This window comes from Canis aureus, chromosome 34 (assembly GCF_053574225.1).
Source record: "Canis aureus isolate CA01 chromosome 34, VMU_Caureus_v.1.0, whole genome shotgun sequence".
Lineage (NCBI taxonomy): Eukaryota > Metazoa > Chordata > Mammalia > Carnivora > Canidae > Canis > Canis aureus.
The window spans coordinates 11,736,112-11,762,278 of NC_135644.1; the positions used below are offsets into that span (position 1 = coordinate 11,736,112).

General features: G+C 40.2%; 1 protein-coding gene and 1 long non-coding RNA gene across 33 annotated transcripts in view; one reads left to right on the forward strand and one right to left on the reverse strand.

Annotated features, from left to right (window-relative positions):
• Nucleotides 1-26,167, reverse strand: part of LOC144304894 (uncharacterized) — a 103,417-nt gene that overhangs the window by 26,282 nt on the left and 50,968 nt on the right. For all 8 annotated transcript variants that reach the window (XR_013371879.1, XR_013371880.1, XR_013371877.1 and 5 more), the window contains 2 exons: nt 25,358-25,462; nt 19,405-19,472 (listed from right to left, as the gene is read on the reverse strand). This is a non-coding gene — a long non-coding RNA (uncharacterized LOC144304894). The remainder of the gene's footprint in view (nt 1-19,404; nt 19,473-25,357; nt 25,463-26,167) is intronic.
• The window catches only part of ATF2 (activating transcription factor 2), a 106,760-nt gene continuing 89,119 nt past the window's right edge, over nt 8,527-26,167 (forward strand). For 14 of the 25 annotated variants that reach the window (XM_077883507.1, XM_077883508.1, XM_077883485.1 and 11 more), the window contains exons 1-2: nt 8,528-8,704; nt 24,561-24,659. The gene's annotated coding sequence lies outside the window, so the exon portion shown is untranslated. Of the gene's footprint in view, nt 8,705-9,774; nt 9,903-23,470; nt 23,527-23,852; nt 23,941-24,560; nt 24,660-26,167 lie in introns of those variants that run through there. The other 11 variants (XM_077883493.1, XM_077883497.1, XM_077883495.1 and 8 more) reach the window with 7 other exon arrangements.

Below are 26,167 nucleotides of genomic sequence, written 5' to 3' on the forward strand. Positions count from 1 at the left end.
GTTTCTGCTGTAAGTTTTAAATTCTATTTAGTAATTTTAGCCAACGTGGTTTGGTTTGGATGTTAAATGTTTGGGAAAAGAAAATATCAGGGCAGCCCCGGTGGCGCAGCGGTTTAGCGCCGCCTGCAGCCTAGGGCGTGATCCTGGAGACTTGGGATCGAGTCCCACGTCGGGCTCCCTGCATGGAGCCCGCTTCTCTCTCTGCTTCTCTCTCTCTCTGAATGAATAAATAAATAAATCTAATTAAAAAAATATCAATACTATCCTCTGCAAAGCCTTTTAAATATGTGATTTCTATATCTGAAATTATGAGTTGAAGTCTCTACATGCTGAGCATATATTAATTTAGTACTTTTGTGGTATTACTCTATTGATAATAGGGACTTAAAACCTAAATACAAAGTCCATCAATTACTTGCCCAAGTCTTTATTTCTTAAGATTTTATTTGAGAGAGAGAGCAGGAGCAGTTGGGAGAGGAAGAAGCAGGCTCCCTGCTGAGCAGAGAGCCCGATGTAGGGCTCCATCCCAGGACCCCAGCCGGGATCATGACCTGAGCCAAAGACAGCTGCTTAACCAACTGACCCACCCAGGTGCCCCTGCCCAATTCTTTACATTATTAGGGCCAATAATTTTTTTTCAGAGCTATTGCCATCCTCCTCTGGCTCAACAAACATGGCAGTTGGACTCTGTCTCTGCCAATAGCAACATTATGCCTTAGCTTGCTCTGGTGTACAGAGAGTTAATAAGTAGTAGTCAAAACTTGTGATAGTATAGGATTTATAAGCAGTATCATTTTTACAGATTTTTTAAAACGATAGCATGAGTTTTCTTCTTTTCCCTCCACCCACCCATATCCTACTCTCTTCTCACACCACACATACACAGAAGCTCACCTGTACATTCTTTTATAGGCTTTCTGGCATTGTGTATATCACAATATACTACAGCATTGCTACTCAAAGTGAGGTCCGAGGATCATCAGTGTTGGCATCACTTGGGAGCTTGTCAGAGATATAGGTTCTAGAGCTTCACACACAATTTTCTGAATCAGAATCTGAATTTTAGCAAGGATTGCATGTGATTTGTATATACGTTAAGTTTTGAGGGCAATGTACTAGAATACAATTCCCCATATGCCTTCACTCAGGCTCCTTATCTTTTAAAAAGCTATCAACTCATTAATTGGGCAGCTCTCTTTCCCACCCCTTTTGGAATGTATTGCTAACCCAGTGATTCTGAAAGTGTGGTCTGAAAACTTCTGAGGGCCCTTAGAACCTTTCATGGGGTTCACAAGGTCTTCGCTCTTCCACTTACGTAGCTGCATGAGGCTAGACTGTCATCAGAACTTCAGCCCAAACAACATATTGCAACAGATCAAGTACAGAAATAGATACAGCTACTATTTTTTTAAAGTTTTTTTTTATTTATTTATGATACAGAGAAGAGAGAGAGAGGCAGAGATACAGGCAGAGGGAGAGGGAGAACCAGGCTCCACGCACCAGCAGCCCGACGTGGGATTCGATCCCGGGTCTCCAGGATCTGGCCCTGGGCCAAAGGCAGGCGCTAAACCGCTGCGCCACCCAGGGATCCCAGATACAGCTACTATTAAGTGTGACACTGTTATTTACAAAAGTGAAAACAATGCCATTATTCTATTTTTTTGGTAATACTTTTGTTTTGGAAAATATAGTTACTCTCCAAAAAAATGCTATTTATGTTAACATGGAGTGCACGGGCCCAAAATAAAAAATTAGAACCACTGTCTAATCTGTCAATGAGAAAACAGACTCCAATATAGCATTTCACTTGCAACTTTATAGAAACATCAGTTTTGTAAATTGAGGGTAACCCTCTATTCCTAGGTCACATCCTTTCAGCTATCAATCTATTTATAATCTCTAAAATCTCACGTTCCTAGTAAGAATCTGCACTTCTTTTTCCTGAATGAAGCAAGTAATCTATCTCCTCTCAGATGTTTAGTAACTTAGAGCTGCTTTTTCAAGGGAGCTTAACTACTGAAGAGAAGAATTGACCTAAGATCAATTGGGACTCACAAATCCAAGGGCTTTTGATTGTTCTATTCGCAGGAGCTAACATCCTACAACTGATGTTGGCAGAGACTCCTAAGAGGACTAACGGTTGTTGGCAGTGGCTACTTTTTAAAAAAGTATTTAGTCAGCATTTCCCAGCCTTGGAGATTCCAGGATCTGCTCCTCTTACAGGAGAGTCCCAGGGTTTGCCTTCTCAAATAGTTTGGCTGCATCTCTGAGATGAACAGCTCAATATTATTCTCTCAAGACTTTTACCTAAAGTCCAGCTCAAAGTATTTATCTACCTCTCTAGAGATATCTAAAACATCTTTAGCTCTCAAGATCCCTAAAGTTGTACAAAAGGAGTAAGCTTATAATAATGTATGTTATCACATTTCTGCTTTGGGTCTCCATAGCACTACTGTTTAAATTATCTTACTGTTTATAAATGTGTTGTGACACCCCTCCTCTCTCACAAAAGTCTCCTTAGGACTGTGTCTTGTTTATAGTTGTAGCTGCAGGGCCAGAACAGTGCCTGGCATGTGCATGCTTAATAAATATTGATATTTTATGAGTAGTGAACTATATAGAAACGGAGCATTAGGTTAACAGTTAACCTAAGAGGCTGTCTCCAAGGTGAGAATGTAACTGGAAAGAGCAAGGTATTAGTCTAGGGCCTAGGAGGGTCCATATGACAAGGCCTTTCTTAGTTTCTGGCATAAGGAATTCATGGCTTTGGTATTATGTGGGCCACAGGTTGACAGACTAGTTATGGGGAGTCATCAAGGGTAGACACTGGAATGCCAGACAAAATTTTTTGCCCTAGGAGTGGTCCTGTCTACCTGTATTGGTAATTTAATTGTGTGTGGAAAGCTAAGTATGATGATGATAAACCCTTTTTCTAGTGAGTGGGGTAAGAAGTAGAAGGAGGCATTGATATGAAGGATGGAAAGTAGACCCTTAAATTCCATTCTCTCTTTGGACTGGTCTCACTGAAGCTGAAATGAGCTAATGTACAATTTGAAGATAAATAGAACTCTCTAATTTTTTCCCCATAATGCCATACATAGTTAATTACAAACTCTTTTGAGACCCAAAGACGGGGTGGGAAGTGGACAAGGACCTTCCTTGTACTTGGAATGTTCTGAATGGAAATTTTCATAGTGAGACCAGATGCTGAAAGGTTAACTACAACATAGGCCATTTCAGGGATGTGCAGGAAAACACCAGGTTGTCAGAGGGAAGGAAAGATCTGCCAGGAGGCAGAAGCTACCAAAAAAATCAACTAAAATGTCTAGCACCATGCTGTCCTCATCTCATCACTCTGTACTGGGCTGCATCTTGAGGATTACCTGTGAAAATGTAGAGGCTTTCTCTAAGTCCAATCCAAACATAAGGAATGCCCTGGAGCATGCTGTTTTGTTTAGCTACAAACTGAAACTATGTCTTACAAATTAAATCTTTCTTTTCACCCTATTTTTCATATATACATATTTGTATATTTATATACTACATATAAGCGTATATACACTGGAGCATGGTTTTAGTTGAATTCTGAAGAAACGTTGCAGATTAATGGATTAACAACCACATAATAGCTTCTGAACAAGGTGGAGATTCCACATTCTGTGGCATTTGGAAGGTTTTGAGAGCATTCAGAGGCCTCCATTGTTTCTTGCAGTATGTAATAATGGACATTTCTGTGGTAGAAATAGTTTTCTTCAAATAGCCTCTTGTATCTAAGGGATACCAATTTTATTCAGAAGTCATGCTGGGTTCTTAAAGGAGATTTACCAGATCCTCACTAATTTTCTTAGGAGTCAAGTTGGCTAGATGCATGTGTGGAATGATGAGACAGGCAAAGAAGGGATCCAGAACAAATTTCCCGCACTTGCAGAAGAGAAGATTGTAGAGAATTTTAGGGTTGTAGAGAATCTTAGGGCTATTAGAGGATATTGAGGAATGAGGAAAAAAAATTGAAAAGCAAAGCATTTTATGAAGATATGGATAGTGAGACAAGTTCATGAGATCAGAACCAAAAATAAGAACTACATTCATTTTGTCTAAGCGGAATGTTATCTCCATTTGTGGAAAAGTTATAGTAAAGGAACTGTTGTGGAACTATGAATATGTAAAATAAGACACTTTCTAACCACCAGGTTGCCAACAAGCACATGGAACAGATTTACATCCTTTCCACCTGTTTCTTTCCTGTGATCTCCTTCATTTTTTCTCATTTGTTTACTTTTTAAAAAAGTAAAGTAGCTAAAACTGCTTTCTTGCAACAGAACAGAGTACTATTTATATTTCTAAATAATAATTCTCTCTTCTATGAGGACTCCTGAAAGATTTTCTTTAAAGTAACATGTTCAAAAAAAAAAATAAAAAATAAAGTAACATGTTCCTCAGGGTGCCTGGGTGGCTCATCAGTTCAGCATCTGCCTTCAGCTCAGATCATGATCTCAGGGGCCTGGAACTAAGCCCCACATTGGGCTCTCTGCTCAGCAGCAAGTCTGCTTCTCCATCTCCCTCTGATTTCTCTCACTCTCTCTCAAATAAATAAACAAAATCTTTAAAAACATAACATGTTCCTGTAGTCCAATATGTAGATATTTAGCTACTTGACAACAGACTGGAAAAGTAGGGATGTGGAGAAATTTAAAACTAAACCTATTGTCAATTGAAAATAATTCATTCACAACTGGAGAAAAGAATTTCAAATTTTTGATATAAGTGAATGGAAAATAATTGTTTTAAGAAAATCTAATTGATGTAAACTTTTTTTTTAAAAGATTATATTTGTTTATTCATGAGAGAACAGAGAGAGAGAGAGAAAGAGAGGCAGAGACACAGGCAGAGGGAGAAGCAGGCTTCATGCAGGGAGCCGGAGGTGGGACTTGATCCCAGGTCTCCAGAATCAGGCCCTGGGCTGAAGGCAGCGCTAAACCACTGAGCCACCCGGGCTGCCCACAGATTTCTTTGGAAACGCCATAACATTTTAAAAAATATTTTATTTTAATTCAGTTTGCCAACATATAGTATAACACCCAGTGTTCATCTCATCACGTGCCCTCTAGTGCGGGTCACCCAGTTACCCCATCCCCCCACTTTCTCCCCTTCTGCAACCCTTTGTTTCCCAGTTAGTAATCTCTCATGGTTTGTCTTCCTAATTTTTCCCCACTCAGTTTCCCTCCTTTCCCTTATGTTCCCTTTCACTATTTCTTATATTCCACGTATTAGTGAAACCGTATGATGGTCTTTCTCCGATTGACTTAGCATAATACCCTCCAGTTGCATCTGCATCGGAGCAAATGGTAGGTATTCATCCTTTCTGATGGTTAATATTCCATTGTATATATAAACCACATCTTCTTCTTTTTTAAAGATTTTATTTATTTATTCATGAGAGACACACAGAGAGAGAGAGAGAGAGAGACAGGCAGAGGGAGAAGCAAGCCCCATGCAGGGAGCCGGATGTGGGCCTCGATCCCGGATCTCCGGGATCACGCCCCAGCTGAAGGCAGCGCTAAACCGCTGAGCCACTAGGGCTGCCCTAGACCACATCTTCTTTATCCATCCATCAATGGACACCGAGGCTCCTTCCAGTTTGGCTACTGTGGACATTGCTCCTGTGAACATTGGGGTGCAAGTGTCCTATCCTTTCATTACATCTGTATCTTTGGGCTAAATACCCAATAGTACGATTGCTGGGTCATAGGGTAGCTCTATTTTTAACTTCTTGAGAACCTCCACACTGTTTTCTGAAGTGGCTGCACCAACCTGCATTCTCGAAATGCCAAAACATTGAAAGTTCTTTTTCTCAGAGAATTAGGCATTTTGAGAGATGGAGTGAAGAAGTACCATTTTAGTGAATACATACTTGACCTAACAACTTGTGATTTGTCAGTTGCACATCCTGCCCATTATCATATTTAGTGTCAGTAATCTGACCTGCTGAGGTTTAACTGATATAATTTGTGCTATGTGACTCAAACACTACCACAATTCTAATACTAGATAGGACTAGTACTTATTTTATTTTATTTTATTTTATTTTATTTTATTTTATTTTATTTTATTTTATTTTATTTATTTTAAATTAGGATCTATGATCCAGACTTTTTTTTTTTAAGGTTTTATTTATTTATTCATGATAGAGAGAGAGAGAGAGAGAGGCAGAGACACAGGCAGAGGGAGAAGCAGGCTCCATGCCAGGAGCCCGACGTGGGACTCGATCCCAGGGACTCCAGGATTGCGCCCTGGGCCAAGGGCAGGCACCAAACCGCTGAGCCACCCAGGGATCCCCTGTACTTTCATTTTAATTTGGGACGTGAATAGTGTTAATATTCTGGCTTCTTTTTGGTCTCTTGAATAATGAAATTAGTTTTTTTTTTAAGATTTTATTTATTAAATTTAAAAATTTTTTAAAGATTTATTTATTTATTCATGAGAGAGAGAGAGAGAGGTAGAGACACAGGCTGAGAGAGAGAAGCAGGCTCCATGCAGGGAGCCTATGTGGGACTTGATTCTAGGTCTCTAGGATCATACCCTGGGCCTACGGCAGGCGCCAAACCACAGAGCCACCCGGGCTGCCCAGTGAAATTAGTTTTAAAAGACGAGTGAGTTGGCTCACATACATGTACACAGGTCAGAAACCTGCTAAAATGTTCAGTGCCATGAGAATTTCACTTTTATGCCAGATACCATTATTAAACTGCAAATTAACTTTTCAAATACGATACTCCACAAACTTCCAATAATTTCAGTTTCACTTTGACTTGGATGTTTGAGAGTGCATTTTACATTAATACACAAACTTTACTCATAACTTGTCATAGACTAGAAGTCATATAATACATGAAAAACCAAGGCACTGAGAAAATCTAACTTTAAAGAAATCATTATAACAAATGTTTGTGGGAGCCCTTGATCATACTTTCCATTGTGTCCATTTATTGAACAATCAATATCCGCACACTTGACGTCGAAATATTTAAGTTATATAAAGAATCATAGAGCAACATTAAAAAATATTTTCAGTACTATTCTTTGTGTTTTCATGAGTGTATCTGTGTCGACTGCAGAACAGAAAATATGGTATCTTTTGTCCCTCAAGTTAAATTAATCAAATGGTCTCCCTTCTCTAACTCTTTTTTAAACAGCTACTTATAAAGCTTGACAGACATTTCTTTGTCATCGTAGCAACCTAGTGAGCACTGGCTAGTATTATGAGAAGAGAGCCATTTCTAGTCCATATTCTAATTTGGTGTTCTTCGGTCCCCAGTAAAGGTTACTAAGGAGTTGATGTTTTAAAAGTTTGAAATTATCTGCATTAAAGGTGATACGTTTAAAATCTGTAACTACTAAGTAAAGGGAAATTGATAGAATACACCTTCCTAAGGAAGATTTTCTCTTGCAAGCAACTCCTTGAGCTGTTTCAACTTACAGTTATATAGTGGGGGGCGCTGCATTTCATATCCTTCCGGGTACCAGGCGTTCAGGAGCCGGAACAACCAATATCAGCGATAGCTTCGTAAAATTTGAACAAATGCCATCCAAAGGCTTTTTCATTTCTTTGTAAAACTGACTTTTTTTTTTTTTTTTTTTTTGCAAAACTGACACTTTTTTTTTCTTTTCTTTTCTTTTTGCAAAACTGACTTCTCTTGGGACTCCCGGGTGGCTCAGCGGTTGAGCCTTCAGCCCAGGGCGTGATCCTGGAGACCCAGGATCGAGTCCCGCATCGGGCTCCCTGCATGGAGCCTGCTTCTCCCTCTGCCTGAGTCTCTGCCTTTCTCTCCATCTCTTATACATAAATAAATAAAATCTTAAAAAAAAAAAAAAAAGCTGACTTCTCTTTCCCGCTTCAGGCGTGTGGAGGCCTTGAGGGGGAGGGGCATTTTGCTGCAAACTCCGCCTCTCCCAAATCTCAGCTCCACGGAACCTCCCCGTCTCACATTTCAGGGCAGCAGAAAAGTGGGTCCAGGCGCGCGCCCACCTAACGTTTTGCCCTCCTTCCTACCCAGGGCCCGGAAGGGACGGCAGCAGAAATACCGGGCTCCCGTGACGGAGCTCGGAGGCCTCCTCGCGCCTCCTCTCCCGCCACTCGCAGCCTCTTCCGCAGGTCCCCTCGTCCTCGGCGCGCACCGTCAAGCCCTTGGGCCACCCCGACATCCACCTGTTCCCGCATCCACAGCCCCGCCAGTCTCCAGCCCCAGCCAATCACAGCCTTCCGCAGGTGACGGAGGCTCCTCCCCTCCGGCTCCTTCGGCCCCTCCCCCTTCCGGAACCGCTTCCCGCCCTCTGGGCTCCTTGACCAATCGTCTGCGACTGAGTGGCCTTTGGTTCCCGCCCCCTCCAGCCCCTCCCTCCTCAGGTCCCGCCCCCTGCCGCTGAAGGCTGACGGCATCACCTGACCCGGAGGCGCTCGGTCGAAAGGAAGGCAAGAAGGGGCGTGTGCGCGGAGGGGAGGGGCGCGAGAAGAAAGGGGGGATGCCGGGAGCGGGGCGGGGAGAAAGGGGTGTCAGTCGGATCTCGCGAGAGAGGACGGAAGCCTGTGGGAGCCCGTGGCCTTTAAAGTGCGGTTCAGCCCTTTCCTCCAGGGGTAGTTTGTAAACACGGCTGAGCTCGGGCCTCCCGGGCGGCCGCGAGAAGCATGAACTAGCGACCTGGGAAGGTGAGTAGCGCGGGCGGAAGGCCGCAGGGCTGCGGCTGGAGGGAGAGGGAGAGAGAAGGCGCTAACATGGCGACGTCGCTCCGCGTAGTCCCCACCCCCCGCTTCCCATCGCCTCGGGCGCTCCTGCCTCGGTGCCCGGCCCTCGGGGCGACCCAGGCCGTCCCGCCAGCTGCGCGGCCGGCGCGGCGTCGGCGGCGGGGAGCCCGGCCGGCCCGGCGGGCCCGTTATAGGGAACTGGCGTTCGTCGTTCCGGCCCCTCCCCGCTCGCGCGCTTTCCTAACGAGGAGGAAAAAGGAATAACGGCGCCTCTTAGACCCCTCCCCCCCGGTTCGCCTTCCCCTTCCCCGGTTAGGTCGGAGGTGTCCGGGCGCCCCCACGCCGCACCCCCGGGGGCGCAGGGAGACCCCCGCCTTCAGCCCTTGGATCTGCAGGGAGAGGGCCGGCTCGGGTCTCCCCGCCCAGGACTCGGGGGTGCGGGGACTGTGTGGGTGATGCTGGCGGGGAGGGGGGTCGGGGTCCCCGCCTGCGGCCGCGCCGACGGCCTGGGCAGCCCGGGAGCTGGAAGTCCCCGCCGGTTCTGTCCTTTCTGCCCCCTCACACTCCCGCCACCCCCCGCTTTTTCCCTGTGGGGCGGGGCTGAGGTGTGGGTGCAGATTGATTCTGGTATTTTCCCCCATTTTCTTTCTTTTCTTTTTTTTTTTTTTTAACCTCCCCGCACGGACTGCAGAGCCTCTGTAGGGTAAATAACCTGTGCCTTTTTTTTTTTTTTTTTTAATGCCCTAGGGACCAGGGCCGAGGGAGTGACTGTGTGTGTGTCTGTATTTTTTGTGTTAGCTCGTTGAACCGACGCTAGAGGAAGGAGAAGGCGGAGGAGCTGGGGATCATTTGTGTCCTTAGATAGTCTGAAATTGCTTTCGCTTGGGGGGCGGGGGCGGGGGGGGGGAGTTGAAAACTGGTTGAGGCCAAGCGCAAAACTACCGTCAATATGGTAGAGTAAAGGGATTACACCTGATGGACGACCTTCGCCCTGTTGACTGATAGTTAAATCATAATGTGAAAGTCCTCATTTCTTGGGGGTTTTAAATTATGGAGACGGTAACCGTGCGTTGACTTTAATGTACACACTTGATGTCCAGACAAACCTGTACCTCTCTGAGTGCACTTTGTGTCCTGTGTGAAGAAACCACTGGCACTGTCAGTAAGTAATAGCCTTTCTAGGCGTCGTTTTTAAATAGCCGTGTAACCTTGGTCCGTTGTACCAGAACTTGAAGGTAATAAGCTTGTTCAAAAGTCAGCCCTACAGGTTAAGTGACCTGAAAGGCAAACACAGTAGCAATTCCATCTTGTGATTACATTTGTTACACTGATTTGAGGAATCCGCTGTAAACACTTCGCAGAACTGCAAGAGTATCTTTTTTTTTTTTTTTTTTATTATTTATTTATGATAGTCATACAGAGAGAGAGAGAGAGAGAGAGAGGCAGAGACACAGGCAGAGGGAGAAGCAGGCTCCATGCACCGGGAGCCCGATGTGGGAATCGATCCCGGGTCTCCAGGATCGCACCCTGGGCCAAAGGCAGGCGCCAAACCGCTGCGCCACCCAGGGATCCCTGCAAGAGTATCTTTGTAAAGGATGTTTAAAAAAAAAAAAAAAAGAGATGCCCTCTTACAGATAAAGAATTAGTTAAGGATGTTCTTGAATCTTTAAGGTCATCAGTAATTGAGTAACAATTAAAAATCTTGGTCTTTTTTTTTTTAAGATTTTATTTATTAAAAAAAGAAAGATTTATTAATGAGAGAGAGAGGGAGGCAGAGACAGAGGCAGAGGGAGAAGCAGGCTCCATGCAGGGAGCCCCATTTGGGACTCCATCCCAGGACCCCGGGGTCACGCACCTGAGCCGGAAGGCAGATGCTCAACCGCTGGGCCACCCGGGCATCCCAAAAATCTTGGTCTTTGTAATTTATAAGAATCTTACAAATTTATGGTTGTTTGTATGCTGCTTTCCGAAGACCTGTTTTATCTTGCTTCGAGAGGATTACGGCCATTAGATTTTTAATTATTTGAAATATATTGTGGTAATTTAGAACATAGATGTTTGTATTTGTCAATAAGGAAGGAGCTTTCAGGAACTGTGTGTGTGTGTGTTTTTTTTTTTTTTTTTTTTGTGTGTGTTTTTAAGGTACATGTGTCTTCTGTAGATCTCATTGCATTTCTTGGAAATTCTTTTTAACCTTATAAGAATGTATATTTCATCCTTGGGGCACTATATCATAATGTATTAAATATGTAATCCAGAAATTCCTGTATTTTCTTTACTTGGAGTATTTGTTTCATATTTTTAAACAGTACAAATTAAGATTATTATGTCAGCTCTTTAACATAATTTGGAGGGATGCTTTTTCTTGGTATTCAGGATTTAAAAGCTATCTGAATATCATTTTTAAAAATGTTATGCTAGGGGCATCTGGGTGGCTCAGTTGGTTAGGTGTCTGCCTTCGCTTGGAGTCATGATCCCAAGGTTCTGGGATGACCCCCCCCCCGCCCCACTCCTTGCTCAGCAGGGAGCCTGCTTCTTCCTCTCCCTCTTGTTAGTGCTTGCTCTCTCCTCGCTCTCAAATAAAATCTTTAAAAAAAAATGCTACACATCAAATGTCTACTACCTATAACTAGCATTAAGTCTCAAGAAATAATTACATTTTTTCCTACCTAAATTGTTGTATTTTGAAAAAAGTTGGGTTTTAATGATTTAGATGTTCTCTGCTGATAAATTGTTAGATTATATTAGATCAAATGTGTCGATCTTATCTGTGTCATTTTGAGCAAATAATACAATCCCCCCCTTTTTTTTTGTATATTTTTTTATTGGAATTCGATTTGCCAACATATAGTATAACACCCCGTGCTGGACAGCCCAGGTGGCTCAACGGTTTAGCGCCGCCTTTAGCCCAGGGTGTGATCCTGGAGATCTGGGATCGAGCCCCATGTCGGGCTCCCTGCATGGAGCCTGCTTCTGTCTCTGCCTCTCTCTCTCTCTCTCTCTCTCTCTGTCTCTCATGAATAAAAAAAATAAAATCTTAAAAAAAAAAAAACAGGGATCCCTGGGTGGCGCAGCGGTTTGGCGCCTGCCTTTGGCCCAGGGCGCGATCCTGGAGACCCGGGATCGAATCCCACATCAGGCTCCCGGTGCATGGAGCCTGCTTCTCCCTCTGCCTATGTCTCTGCCTCTCTCTCTCTCTCTCTCTCTGTGACTATCATAAATAAATAAAAATTAAAAAAAAACAAACAACTTGTCAACATACAGAATAACACCCAGTGCTCATTCCGTCAAGTGCCCCCCTCAGTGCCCGTCACCCAGTGATCCCATCCCCTCCACCACCTCTCCTTCCCCTATTCCTTGTTCATTCCCAGAGTTAGGAGTCTCTCGTGTTCTGTCACCCTCTCTGATATTTCCCACTTGTTTTCTCTCCTTTCCCCTTTAATCCTTTTCCCCATTTTTTAATATTCCCCCAATGAATGAAACCATATAATGTTTATCCTTCTCTGATAATCTCTCTTTTTAAAAACTCATTGAATAACAGTAATTGGATAGTTAACTGATCCTTAGAAATTAATACATTTAGTACTTGTTATGCTATTTACTGTCATTAAAATGTACTATTTTAGTTTAACTTGGTTTTTCACTTTAACTTAGTATTTCACACCTATTCCTTGAGACTAAGGACTTACTTAAAATGCTGCATGTTTTCTTAATGTAATTCTTAATGAGGGGTATAGTGATAGTATTCACTTATTTTCATCCAAGGGAAAATCCACAAAACATTTTATTTCTTTTGCTCTGTTTCTTGAGCTCAAGGTTAAAAAGTTAGAGTAAAACATAATTTCAGAAAATTTAAGGAAGTTTGTGGATTTTTAAGGCTAACAATAACTGGAATTACTTTACATATATTACTATAAATGTGTCCTGTATTATATAATTATAGCTATGTATGTATTATATATACTTTCATTTATTCTTTTTAACAATCTTGAAACATTCATTTACATTTTTAAGTATGTTTAAGTGATGCTTTTTTTTTTCTTGGCATTTTGGCAGTGGTAGTAGAGTGATTAAAAACGTTTTTTTTTTTTTTTAAGATTTTATTTATTTATTCATGAGAGACACAGAGAGAGAGAGATAGAGGCAGAGACAGGCAGAGGGAGAAGCAGGCTCCATGCAGGGATCCGGATGTGGGACTCGTTCCTGGGTTTCCAGGATCAGGCCCTGGATTGAAGGGGGGCACTAAACTGCTGAGCCACCTGGGCTGCCCAAAACATTTTTTTGTTTTCTATTTACATCCCCCAGGAAGGGATGTAAATAGAATGTTTTTGGGCTGAGGCTTATTCACCCATGGCTGCGTTCTGTATCTTAACAAAGATAGTGATTCTCCTTTTTTTCTCTCTTTTTTTTTTTTTTTTTTTTTTTTATTTATGATAGTCAGAGAGAGAGAGAGAGAGGCAGAGACACAGGCAGAGGGAGAAGCAGGCTCCATGCACCGGGAGCCCGATGTGGGATTCGATCCCGGGTCTCCAGGATCATGCCCTGGGCCAAAGGCAGGCGCCAAACCGCTGCGCCACCCAGGGATCCCTCCTTTTTTTCTCTCTTAATACCCAAGGAATAGAAACAGTCCCAACAGTAGTAGTAGCTTATTACCACAGTGATTCTCAAGATTAGTAGGGGAAAACAAGGTGGGAATGTTTAAAATTGGCAAAAAGCCCATTGGCACAATACCAAGTGTATTTTGGTTATTTGACTAATAGTGGATCTCGTTATCTTGATAATACTACCTTAATTTACAAATTCCGTAAATGTTCTTTAGTTTGCTTACCTGAACCTAAACCTTACCTTTGTCATTCCAACTTCATAGCTTTGTTCTTCTAGTTTTGTAGGTTTTTTCTAATTCTTGTGTGTGGGCTAGTGTGTTTCTATTTATTGAACACTTAAAATAGTGTTACTAGAAATCAACTACAAGTTTGCCCTACTGACAAATAACTTTTCATTATTTTTGTTGCCTTCTAATTTTTGCATATAAATTATAGCTTCAAAATAAATTGTGGCTTCGACAGAATTATATCATTAGAGACAGTTATGTTTTATTTTTATAGCTTTTGCATTTCCCCATATTGTCTAACTTTTGTAATATATAGTGGTTACATGATAGTTTACCAGTTGACCATTAAAATTTCCTCAATTTAAAGCCCAATGGGGGGATCCCTGGGTGGCGCAGCGGTTTGGCGCCTGCCTTTGGCCCAGGGCGCGATCCTGGAGACCCGGGATCGAATCCCACGTCAGGCTCCCGGTGCATGGAGCCTGCTTCTCCCTCTGCCTGTGTCTCTGCCTCATTCTCTCTCTCTCTCTCTCTGTGACTATCACAAATAAATAAAAATTAAAAAAATAAAAAAATAAAAAAATAAAGCCCAATGGGAAAATAATTTTCATTTTCTATTTTTATATTGAATTGAGCATCTCTGTGCTTAAATCTTTTTATTTATTTTTAATTGTTTCTGTAGGATACTAATCTCAGTTGAGATTACTAGGTCAGAGGATATAAATATTTCTCTATTGCCAAATTTTTACCTCCCCAAAATGTTGAGCAAGTCCACACTGTCAAGAGAATCTGAGCGCACCAACTTTGGAGTTGTGCTGATTAATAAAGTAGGATTGCTTAATTAGAAATTATTAATGGAAATAAATTGGATTATTTAGCAGTTTTACTTAGTAGACCATATCAATTATTCAGTAGACCAGTCTATAGTTATTTGCTTACGAGTGATCCATGTGCTGGGACAGATTATATATATATATATATATATATATATATATATATATATTTACTGTCATTTCACTATTTCTCATAAAGATTACTGAAACTTCTGACGGTCTGGTAACAGCAATCCTTAAATTTGATGTAGTTTTACATGGCTTTCATGTTGAGTGTTTCATGCTAGTTTGCTTTAATATAAGAGCTACTCTCTGACCTATAGATTGATGAGTTATTAAAACTCATGATGACATTTATTTCCATATAGGTAATCTTTGAAATGAATGGGTATTTTATAGTCAAAATGACTGCATTGTTGTTTCCTTAGTGTAGTCTTCTGGTACATAATATGTATATAATGTTTTAGGAGCTAGACTGTCATGGTTTATATAGTGCTAGTTTCAGGTATATAGTTTAGTGATTCAGCACTTCCATACATAACCCTGTTCTCATTATAAATGACAAGTGCCTGCCTTAATCCCTATCACCTATTTAAATCCATTCTCCTCCAACCCCCCCACCCCCCGCCCTTTCTGGTAACCATCAGTTCTCTATAATTAAGAGTCTGTTTCTTGGTTTGTCTCTCTCACATTTTTGTTTGCTTATTTCTTTTGTTTCTTAAATTGCACATGTGAATAAAATCATATGGTATTTGTCTTTCTCTGACTTATTTCACTTAGCATAATATTCTCTGGTGCCATCTATATTATTGCAAATGGCAGGGTTTCCTTCTTTTTTATGGCTGGGTAATATTCCGAGGGGTGTTTGTGTCTGTGTGTCTGTCTGTATCACATCATCTTCATTCATTTATTGATGGACACTTGGGCTGCTTCCATTGTAAATAATGCTGCTATAAACTTACAGGTGCATGTATCTCTTTGAATTAGTGTCTTTGTATTCTTGGGGTAAATACCCATTAGTGCAATTGCTGGATCCTAACGTAGTTCTACTTTTAGCTTTTTGAGGAACCTCCATACTGGTTTCCACAGTGGCTGCACCAGTTTGCAGTCCCACAAAGAGTGCACAGGTGTTCTCTTTTCACCACATCCTCACCAACACTTATTATTTCTTGTGTTCTTGATTTTAGTCATTCTGACAGGTGTGAGGTGATACCTCATTGTAGTTTTGATTTTCATTTGCCTGATAAGTGACGATGAGCATCTTTTCATGTGTCTTTTGGCCATCCGTATGTCTTCTTCTAATGTTCTTTTGAATTCTTTACGATTATTCAACTAATGTAACTGTACCATCAGTTCTCAGTCACAGTTTTGAGAATCACTGTGTCTTTTATCATTTGTAAGGAAGGTTTTAAGATTATTGACATATGCTGGATTGAGGGTTACTCCTTTTTTTTTTTTTTTTTTTTAAAGATTTTATTTATTTATTCATGAGAGACAGAGAGAGGCAGAGACATAGAGGAAGAAACAGGCTCCTTGCAGGGAACCAGATGTGGGACTCGATCCCTGGACCTGGGATTATGCCCTGAGCTGAAGGCAGACGCTCAACCATTGAGCTACCCAGGCCTCCCAAGGGGAGAATATTCCTATAGTAATATTCTTTCACTTAATTTTGATATACTTTGAGAGGAGGAGAGAGAGGAGTTTACTAATGTTGTAGTGGGAATTATACATAACCTATACCGTATCTAATTTGTCCTCTTTATAATGAGAAATTGGTATCAATATACTCTTAATAGCAGTGATAGCTAGGACTTACTGTAATTCTTGGTGAGCTATGAATTTCTATTTTCTTTTTACTTTTACAAAAGATAAGTTTTTAATAAGGAGTAAGTAGGGACGCATGGGTGGCTCAGTGGTTGAGTGTCTGCCTTTGGCTCAGGGTATGATCCCAGTCTGGGGATGGAGTCCCACATTGGGCTCTCTGTGAGGAGCCTGCTTCTCCCTCTGCCTGTGTCTCTGCCTCTCTCTCTGGGTCTCTCGTGAATAAATAAATAAATTTTTTTTTTTTTTTTAAAGCAATAGTACATTTTTTACATCTACCTTTAGAAAAATAATGCTACGGGCATTATTAGATAACCAAATCTAAAATGATATTATTAGTAAAAACTTGTATTATGTTTTGTTTATGTTCATAATATGTATTGTTTATGTTCATAACCATAAATCTGCAAGGTCTTGTACAGTTCTTTTTAAAGATTTATTTATTTTAGAGAGGGAGAGAGCGCACAGGTGAGTAGAGGGAGGCAGAGGGGGAAAGAATCCTCAAGTAGACTCCCTGCTGAGTGTGGAGCCTGCCATAGTGTTCTATCCTACCCTTGAGATCATGACCTGAGCCAAAACCAAGTCAGACACCTAACCAACCTACAGAGCCACCCAGGTGCCCCTATGTCTATTTCTAACGTTCTGTTGTAATTTTAAGACAATAACTTGCTTATCTTACATCACCCAGGGATTAGAGGTCTGGGAATAATTAAGACTCACTTAAAAAATGAAGTTTAACTTAAAACTGATATTTTTACTAAGGAATATTTTCGTATATGGGGCTGATCTCAATATTCACATATTCACATTTTCATGAATACAGTATTGGGAAACCTGAGGTGTTCTTTATGTCTGCCATCAACTTTGAGGAATTTTGTCAAAACACTTCTATACTCTTGGGAATTGGTGATAAGTGTGAAGAACATGTCATGTCTGCTGTGAGTGGGGCAAAATTAAAAGCTGTTTTCCTCATTAAAGCTGGGCTTCTGTTTTTCTCACTTTTGAGGCATTTGATTTCCTTACATAGATGAACTAGACAGTATGGGATAACATCAAATTCATGGGTTAAAGATTAAAAACCTTTTATTTAAAAGTTAAACATGTAGTTCTCAGTTTGGGGCTTTAAAGAAGGTAGTAAGATTAGGATTGATTAGTATTAGGAAAATATATACTTAATGTCAAAGTAAAATACAGTAAAACTTGTAATAAAATTAATAGATACCATGTAAGTGCCATATACTGTGCTATGTATTTTATATATAGTATTATCCTTTATTCTTTTTGACGACAGTGAAAGTGATGTGTTATTTCTTGTGAACTAGGACCATAGTGAAATCACCCCATTTAAATTTTTCCTAATACAGAAATTAAGGGGTGCCTGGGTAGCCCAGTCAAGCATCAGCTGTCAGCTCAGGTCATGTCATGATCCCAGGGTTCTGGGATCAAGCCCCACATCTGGCTCCCAGCTCAGCAGTGAGTCTGCTTCTTCTCCCTCTCCCTCCTCCCTAGCCCCTGGCTTGTGCTCTCACCCTCTCAAATAATCTAAAAAAAACCCCAAAGTTAAGATACCTTAACTTTGAAAGGGAGTATAGTCCTACTAGCTCATAGTTATAGATTTTCAAGCTCTTAGGTTTAAATTTTGTTATTATGACCATCATGATGTTCCCAAGACTTCAGGATTGCGCTAGGATCACTTTTTGCATTTTGTGGCTCTAGACCAAGATATGAGAAGGAAATTACAGCACAGAGTTCTGTGTCTATAAGGTATTGCGGCCCTGAAACCTTATGACACAAGCCTGACCTCCTGGGTATCTTAACATTTTTGCTCATTCTATTTCCTATTCCTGCATCTCAATTTGCCACATACTTTGCATCTTAAAGCAACACAAATTCATCTCACAGTTTTTGTAGGTCAGAAGTCCAGGTAGGCTCAGCTGGGGCTTCTGCTTAGGGTCTTACAGAGCCAAAATTTAATGTTGCCTGAGCTGTATTCCGTGTTAAAATGAGTGGGGGATAGATAATCCACTTCCAGGTTTATTCAAATTTTTGGCTGAATTCAGATCCCTTGTGGACTGACAACCAGGGCTGGTATTTGCTCATGGAAGCTGAAAGGCTTTCAGTCCTGCCCACTCCAGTAATGTCAAGTCTCTCTCATGCTTCTAATTTCTGTGAATTATATGCTGCTGAATCTGACTCCAGACAAAGTTTTCTCTTCTAAGATTTTATTTTTGTTTATTCATGAGAGAGGCAGAGACACAGGCAGAGGGAGAAGCAGGCTCCCTGCGGGGAACCTGATGGGAGACTCAATCCCAGGACCCTGGGATCATGAACCAAGCAGAAGGAAGATGCTCAACTGCTGAGCCACCAAGGCGCCGGAAAGTTTTCTGTTCTTAAAGTCTCCTATAATTAGATTAGGCCCACTCGATAACCCAGGATAATCTTCCTGTTTTAGGATCTGTAATCTTTTTCTACTTCTTCAACATACTTTTATTTGAATCCAGTGGATTTTGATGTTTTAAGGTATTGATCAACTTACACTTCTCTGCAATAAATATAAATTGAACTTTTCTAAGTTTCTTACTGATTTCATGGAACTCTATTGGGACAGAGCATTTTTGGGCAATATTTTGAGAATGGAAGAAGCAATCATTACATGAAGAGTTTTATTGTTCCTGTCATCACACTAAACAATATATATGAATTCAGAACATTCCTAAATACAGGGCAAAATGCCATTCTTTAAAACAAAGCTTTGCTTTAACAGGAATACTTATAAGACAGGCAAAGACACAAGCCTGAGGTTTAGTGGTGCCTGGATTAAGGGGTTTTAAGAAACTTTTAAAATAATCCCCTTGTTTTGTTCTATGGCGGTTTTACAACCTGGGGCAATGCATGGTAATGATATTTGGTTATGGGTGAGAAGTATGGGTTTCTTTTGAACTGTGGAAGAATGAGGATTTAGGGAAAGTAGGCAGATCATTTTTAGGAAAGCAAACATAGGGAAATTAAAGATATGGAAATTTTCTTAAACTTATCCTGCTTAGGTGTCCCTTGGAATGCATTAGTGTACTTTAAGTAATACATACACCTGTTTGAACACTGCTTTGAGAAGACTGTCCTCTTCCTGCCTAGCTCCTATCCTCCCACAAGGCCAGGTTAACTATATCCACATACAAACATACCTTAGAGATATGGCAGGTTTGGTTCCAGATGACCACAGTAAAGCAAATCAGATGAATCTTTTGGTTTCCTAGGACATATAAAATTTATGTTTCACTATGTTATAGCCTGTTAATTTTGTGCTAGTATTATATCTAAAAAAATAAAGACTGTAACTTAAAAATACTTTATCGCTTAAAGAAAAGTACTAACCATCATCTGAGTTTTCAGCCATTTGTAATCTTTTTGTTGGTGTAGGGTTTTGCCCTTGATGGGTGTTCACTGATCAGGTGGTGGTTGCTGAAGATTGGGGTGGCTATGGCAGTTTCTTTAAATATGACATCAGTGAAGTCATGGAACTTTCAAAGTTGAAGTCAGTCCTCTCAGACCCAGTCACTGCTTTATCAACTACTTTTATTAATATTCTAAATTCTTTGCTATCATTTCAACAAGGAGTGGATTCCGTCTTAAGAAATCACTTACTTTGCTCATTCATAAGGCATCTCCTCGTCCATTAAGGTTTATCGTGAGATTGTAGTAATTCAGTCACATCTTTAGACTCCACTTCTAGTTCTCTTGCTGTTTCCACTGCATCTGTAGTTACTTCCTCCACTGAAGTCTTAAACCCCTCAAAATATTCATAAGAGTTGGCATCAGCATCTTCTAAACTCCGGTTAATGGTATTTTGAATCACAAATACTCTTAATGGCATCTAGAATGATGCATCTTTTTAGAAGGTTTTCAGTTTACTTTGTCTAGATCCATCAAAGGAATCACTATCTTTAGTAACTACAGTTCTACAAAATCTATTAAGGCTTGAAAGAACTACTCCTTGATCCATGGGTGGGAATAGGTGTGTTTAGCAGACACGAAAATGTTAATCTTATACATCTCCATCAGAGCTTGTGGGTGTCTAGTGCATTGTCAATGAGCAGGAACATTTGAAAGGAATCTTTTCCTGAGCAGCAGTTATCAAGAGTGAGCTTAAAAAATTCAGTAAACCCTGTTGTAAAAAGATATGCTGTCATCCAGATTTTGTTCTTCCATTTACAGAGCACAGAGTAGACTGAGCCTAATTACTAAGATTTTCAGAATGATCTAGGAGCATTGGCTTCAACTTAAAGTTACCAGCTGTGTTAGCCCCAAGCAAGAGAGCCTGAAGCTTTGAAACCAGGCGTGAACTTTTCTCTAGTTATGAAAGTCCTAAATGGCATCTTCTTCTGAACTATGGCTGTTTCATCTACATTGAAAATCTATTGTTTAGTGTAGCCACTTTCATTAATAATGATCTTAGCTAGATATTCTAGGTAACTTGCTGCAGTTTCTATATTAGCAATTGCTGCTTCATCTTGTACTTTAAAAAAAAAAAATTAAGTAATCTCTACACCCAGTGTGGGGCTCAAACTCATGACCCCAAATCAGGAGTTGCATGCTCTACTGACAGAGCTATGCAGGTACCCCCTCACCTTATACTTTTATAATTATGAAGGTGGTTTCTTTCCTTAAACCTCATGAACCAATTCTGATAGCCTCCAACTTTTCCTCTGTAGCGTCCTCACCTCTCTCAGCCTTCTAAGAAAGAGAGTTAGGGCTTTAGTCTGGATTAGGTTTTAGGTTAAGGGAATGTTGTAGCAGGTTTGATCTTCTATTCAGACTACTAAAACGTTCAATTATAAAGCTGTTTCATTTATCATTTGTGTGTTCACTAGAATAGCACTTTTGATTTCCATCAAGTTGTTTACTTTTGCATTCACGGCTTGCATTCACTACCTGTGTGGTGCAGCTTTTGGCGTGTCTTAGCTTTCAACATGCCTTCCTCATTAAGCTTAATAATTTCTAGCTTTTGGTTTAATGTGAGAGATATGCCCATCTTCCTTTCCCTTAAACATTTAGAGGCCAGTGTAGGATTATTGGCCTAATTTCAATGTTTTTGTGTCTTAGGGCACCGGGAGACCTAAAGAGAGGGAGAGATAGGGGAGGAGCTGGTAGGTGGAACATTAGTACATACCCAAAGTTTCTCAGTTAAACTTTTATGTGGGTGTAGTCTGTGGTGCCCTAAAACAATTACAGTAGTAACATCAGTGATCACAAATCACCATAACAAATAAAATAAGAATGAAAAAGTTTGAAATTTTCAAGAATTACCAAAATGTGACACAAAGACATGAAGCGAACAAATGCTGTTGGAAAGATGGCACTAAGAGTTAGTTGTTCAATACAGTGAAGGTAAAATTTAAAAAAAAAAAAAAAAAAAAAAAAAAAAAGGGATCCCTGGGTGGCGCAGCGGTTTAGCGCCTGCCTTTGGCCCAGGGCGCGATCCTGGAGACCCGGGATCAAATCCCACGTCAGGCTCCCGGTGCATGGAGCCTGCTTCTCCCTCTGCCTGTGTCTCTGCCCCCCCCCCCCTCTGTGACTATCATAAATAAATAAAAATTAAAAAAAAAATACAGTGAAGTTGCCAAAAACCTTCAATTTATAAAAAGTGCACTATCTGTGAAGAATAATAAAGTGAAGCTCAGTAAGATAAGGTACACATGAGATGCCTGGATGGCTCAGCAACTGAGCTCTGCTTTTGGCTCAGGGCGTGATCCTGGAGTTCAGGGATCAAGTCCCACATTGGGCTCCCTGAGAGGAGCCTGCTTCTCTTTCTGCCTATGTCTCTACCTCTCTCTGTCTGTGTCTCTCATGAATAAGTAAATCTTAAAAAACAAGGTACGCCTGCATAAGAAGTACATATACAGTAGCTAGGGTAGGGTAGCAGTGGTAAAAAAAAAGTAGTTCTTTACATCTTTGTGTTTCAAGTTATCAAAAAAACAAACAAACAAAAAACCCAAAGATCATTGTTTAATGTCTTTCAAAGTCTGGATGGTAATCTGACATTGCATGCATAAAACATAAGCTGTATAGGCCAGGTACAGCTTGCTAGCTTAATCTTGTTGCCTTTCACTTGAAGTGAGGACCAGAAGTCCATCTTGCTGTTTTTCTAGGGTGTTAGTTCCTGGTCTTTTGTGAGCAACTGCTAAAATAAGAATACAACACTCCGTAGGAAAATCTGAGGCCCTACTTAAAAATAAACATTTCCCTGAAAGAAACAATTTGCAGAAACTTATCTCTACCTTTACACAGAGACATTTGTCCTTTGAATTGCTGCTCCATGTATAGTCCCTATTTTACACACATATAGCTAACTGTCCTGTTCAGTTCCCTTTCCCTTTAAAGAACAGTCTGTATAAAACAGAATTTTGATGCCAGCTTTGAAATGAGAGCCTTTCCAGCTTCTAGTATTCTCATCAAAGTTTTAAACATGAAGACTGTTTTCAAGTCAACCTTATTCAAGGTAAAGTGCAATTCTTTCAACAGTCTGCAATAGGGACATCTTCCAAGTTCATACACAGACTAATAATGAGAAATCAGTTCTTAAATAATGGTAGAGGAAAGTCTACTTTCCCTTTAACATCTTGTTCCAAGGATTACTGCCTTTTCCTAATGGGAAAACTTGGTTTTCTGCCAGATTCTTACCCATACTCAGTTTGGACACTCTGTTACTTAATATAATGGCCCCATGTTCTAGTTTCTGAGTTTTGTGGACTGCATATGTGAGTTTATCCTCCCAAACTACAACTTATTTGTTTCTTTGCTTTTGCATTGGTGTTCTGGTCTTCAGGTTTCCCCTTTTTCCCGTTACCTACAGATTGGCCTTTTATATTTAGAGAAGTTCTTTATGGACACTGGTCTGGCTCCTTGGTCACCGGCAGGACTTCTACTTTTGAAAGCATTCTTCAGGGGGATCCGTGGGTGGCTCAGTGGTTTAGCGCCATGCCTTTGGCCCAGGGCGTGATCCTGGAGTCCTGGGATCAAGCCCCGAGTTGGTGCATGGAGCCTGCACCTCTCTCTGCCTGGGTCTCTGCCTCTCTCTCCGTGTCTCATGAATAAATAAAATCTTAAAAAAAAAAAAAAAAAGAAAGAAAGCATCCTTCACTGGATGGTAAGGCATTTCTACAGGGTACCCAATCATCTTACATTTTAAAATGAGAGAGTATGATGACAAATGTTGACCAATACTCATTTTCTTCTTTTTCTTTATTATAGGTGCTCCAATTTTTAACTGAGCATATGGTGAAATAAAGAAGTTATTTCTCGGCTAGGTATAGCTGTTGTGACTTAAGTTCTGGTGTATGGAATGTAAATAGAAATTTCCTGTGAGTTGTTGAAAAGTTTCCTTAAAAGGAAGCTATTGCTCATCTCCTCATTCTCCTTCCTGCTGTCTGATCAGCAGATGTTATGGTTAGACCTTAAGCAGTTATTTTAAACATGAAGGAGACACATGTTGAGGATGGCAAAACAAAATAGAAGGAGCTTGGGTTACTAATGATCATGATTTGGGACTGCCTGTGCTTGTATGTGAGAGAAAGAAACTTTTGAATCTTTTAAATTAAACCATTGTTAATTTTGAGTTTTCTGTCCCTCATAGCTGAACCCAATCCAACTGATATAAGCATAAAAAAAAAAAATCAAGCTGTTTCCAAATGAAAAGCATATTGAATTGGGCCCCCTGGATGGTATGTATGGTGCAGTACTGACACATGAAAAACTCTTTCATCTCCTCTTAAGAATTTTGATGCACTGCTGTGTCACCTTTTATCTGTGGCTACTTCTCCCTTCTATTAAAAAGCTTCATTTTTCTCCTTTCACCGAGATTCCGTTGCTGTACTTCCATCCTTAAAACTATTAGACCTCTAGGTGTCATTTTGCTAGGAGTTACAGGAGACCACAGGATAAACCTCTTCCTGGAGCGTTACAACTTTTGGAGGGAACCTTGATTTCTGTATCGTAAAATAAGGAAATGGAAGGCAAACTAAGGAAATGGAAGACACACACATTTTTTTAAAAGATTTTATTTATTTATGAGAGATACAGAGAAAGAGGCAGAGACATAGGCAGAGGGAGAGAGAAGTAGGCTCCCTGCAGAGAGCCTGATGCGGAACTCAATCCCAGGACCCCAGGATAAGGACCTGAGCCAAAGGCAGACACTCAACCACTGAGCCACACAGGCATCCCTAATTTTTAACTATAAAGTAAACATTTAAAAATTTTTGTATCGAAGTTAAACTGTACAAGCCTATTTCTTTAAATCTCACAGAGTAAGTTCACTCTCTTTTCTGCCTCTCCTTTGCCCTAGAGATACTTGGATGGAGACTTGAGAAGGACTGCTTACTTGATTAGAGCTGAGGGATTCCTGGCAACAGTGAATAAAGCTCATGGCCCACCAGTTAGAAAGGTAAGAGATTTTAAACTTTTAATGCAAAGTAGTTTGATTTTTGCAGTTGTCTCTCAAATATTGCTGAATTCAACAGATGCTTCTAGGTAGTATCCTCAGGATGCTAGTGCCCTACCTTTCTGATAGTGTTTTGTTAAAAAAATAAAAATAAAAGGAAAAAAATTGTTTTTAAATTGGAGGTTCACCAATTTGGAAATGTCCTTTTGGAGCTAAAATGCATATCCACATATGATAAAAGCATGCTGAAGACTTAACATTAAATTGTTTAATTTTTAAATCAGAGCCTCCTAAACTTAACTGACTAGAGAATTCTCTATAGTGAAGGGTCCCCATATGAAAGTCCCAATTCTAGGATTTTATGAAGAATAGTAACAAGAGTTACTCCTTGAAGTATTTTCTTTTCCTTCCTTTTTTTTTTTTTTTTTTTTTAAGTAAGCTCTACACCCAGTTGGGATTTGAACTCATGACCTGAAGGTCAGGAGTCACATGCTCTACCGACTGAGCCAGCCAAGTGCCCCAAAGTATTTTCTATATTCCAAAAATACTTTGAACAAAAAATATTGCCCATTTTAAGGCTGTATGCACTAAAATGTCAAAATTTATTGAATTTTGGATTGGATTAATTCATAAACTTAGTTCCAAGATTACTCACACTGATCAGAAATATTAATAGGAAGTTATATAGTTCTCAAATATACCTTTATGGAACATCTTCTGTGTGTCAGCCACAGTGTGGTGATGTTAGAGTTACAAAATACAGTGGTTTCTGGTCGCAAGCCATTTATAGTTTGAGGATATAGCTTCTAAAAATAGAAGGAAAATATTGATGTAATAAATGTGATCTGGCATAGAAAATTTTTTTAAAAACATGGTTGTCAGATATAGTAAGATATACAAACAGATTAGTGCATGCTATTACACCTGAATCTGAAGGTTCAGATAAAAAAAACAAAAACAAACTATAAATATATACTTCTATTCTTGACAAAATTTAGAAAATAAATTTTAAAATTTATTTCCTAAACAAATTTGAAATTTATTTGAAATTAGAAAAATACAACATATTTGAAAAAGTAAAAATATATTCTTTTAAATTAAAAAATTTTTTTTTCTTAAATTCTTTTTTTTTTTTTTTTTTTTTAAGATTTTATTTATTTATTCATGAGAGGGACAGAGAGAGAGGCATAGACATAGGTAGAGGTTGAAGCAGGCTCCATGCAGGGAGCCCGATGTGGGACTCGTTCTTGGGACTCTCGTTCTCACCTTGAGTCAAAGGCAGGCAGGCAGGCGCTCAACTGCTGAGCCACCCAGGCTTCCCTCTTAATTTAAATTCAATTAACATATAATGTATTGTTAGTTTCAGAAATAGAGTTCAGTGATTCTTCAGTCATATATAATACCCAGTGCTCATTACTTCAAGTGCCTTCCTTAATGCCCAGCACCTGATTACCCCATCTCCTGATTCTCCTCCCCTCCAGCAATCCTCAGATTGTTTCCTGTGATTAAGA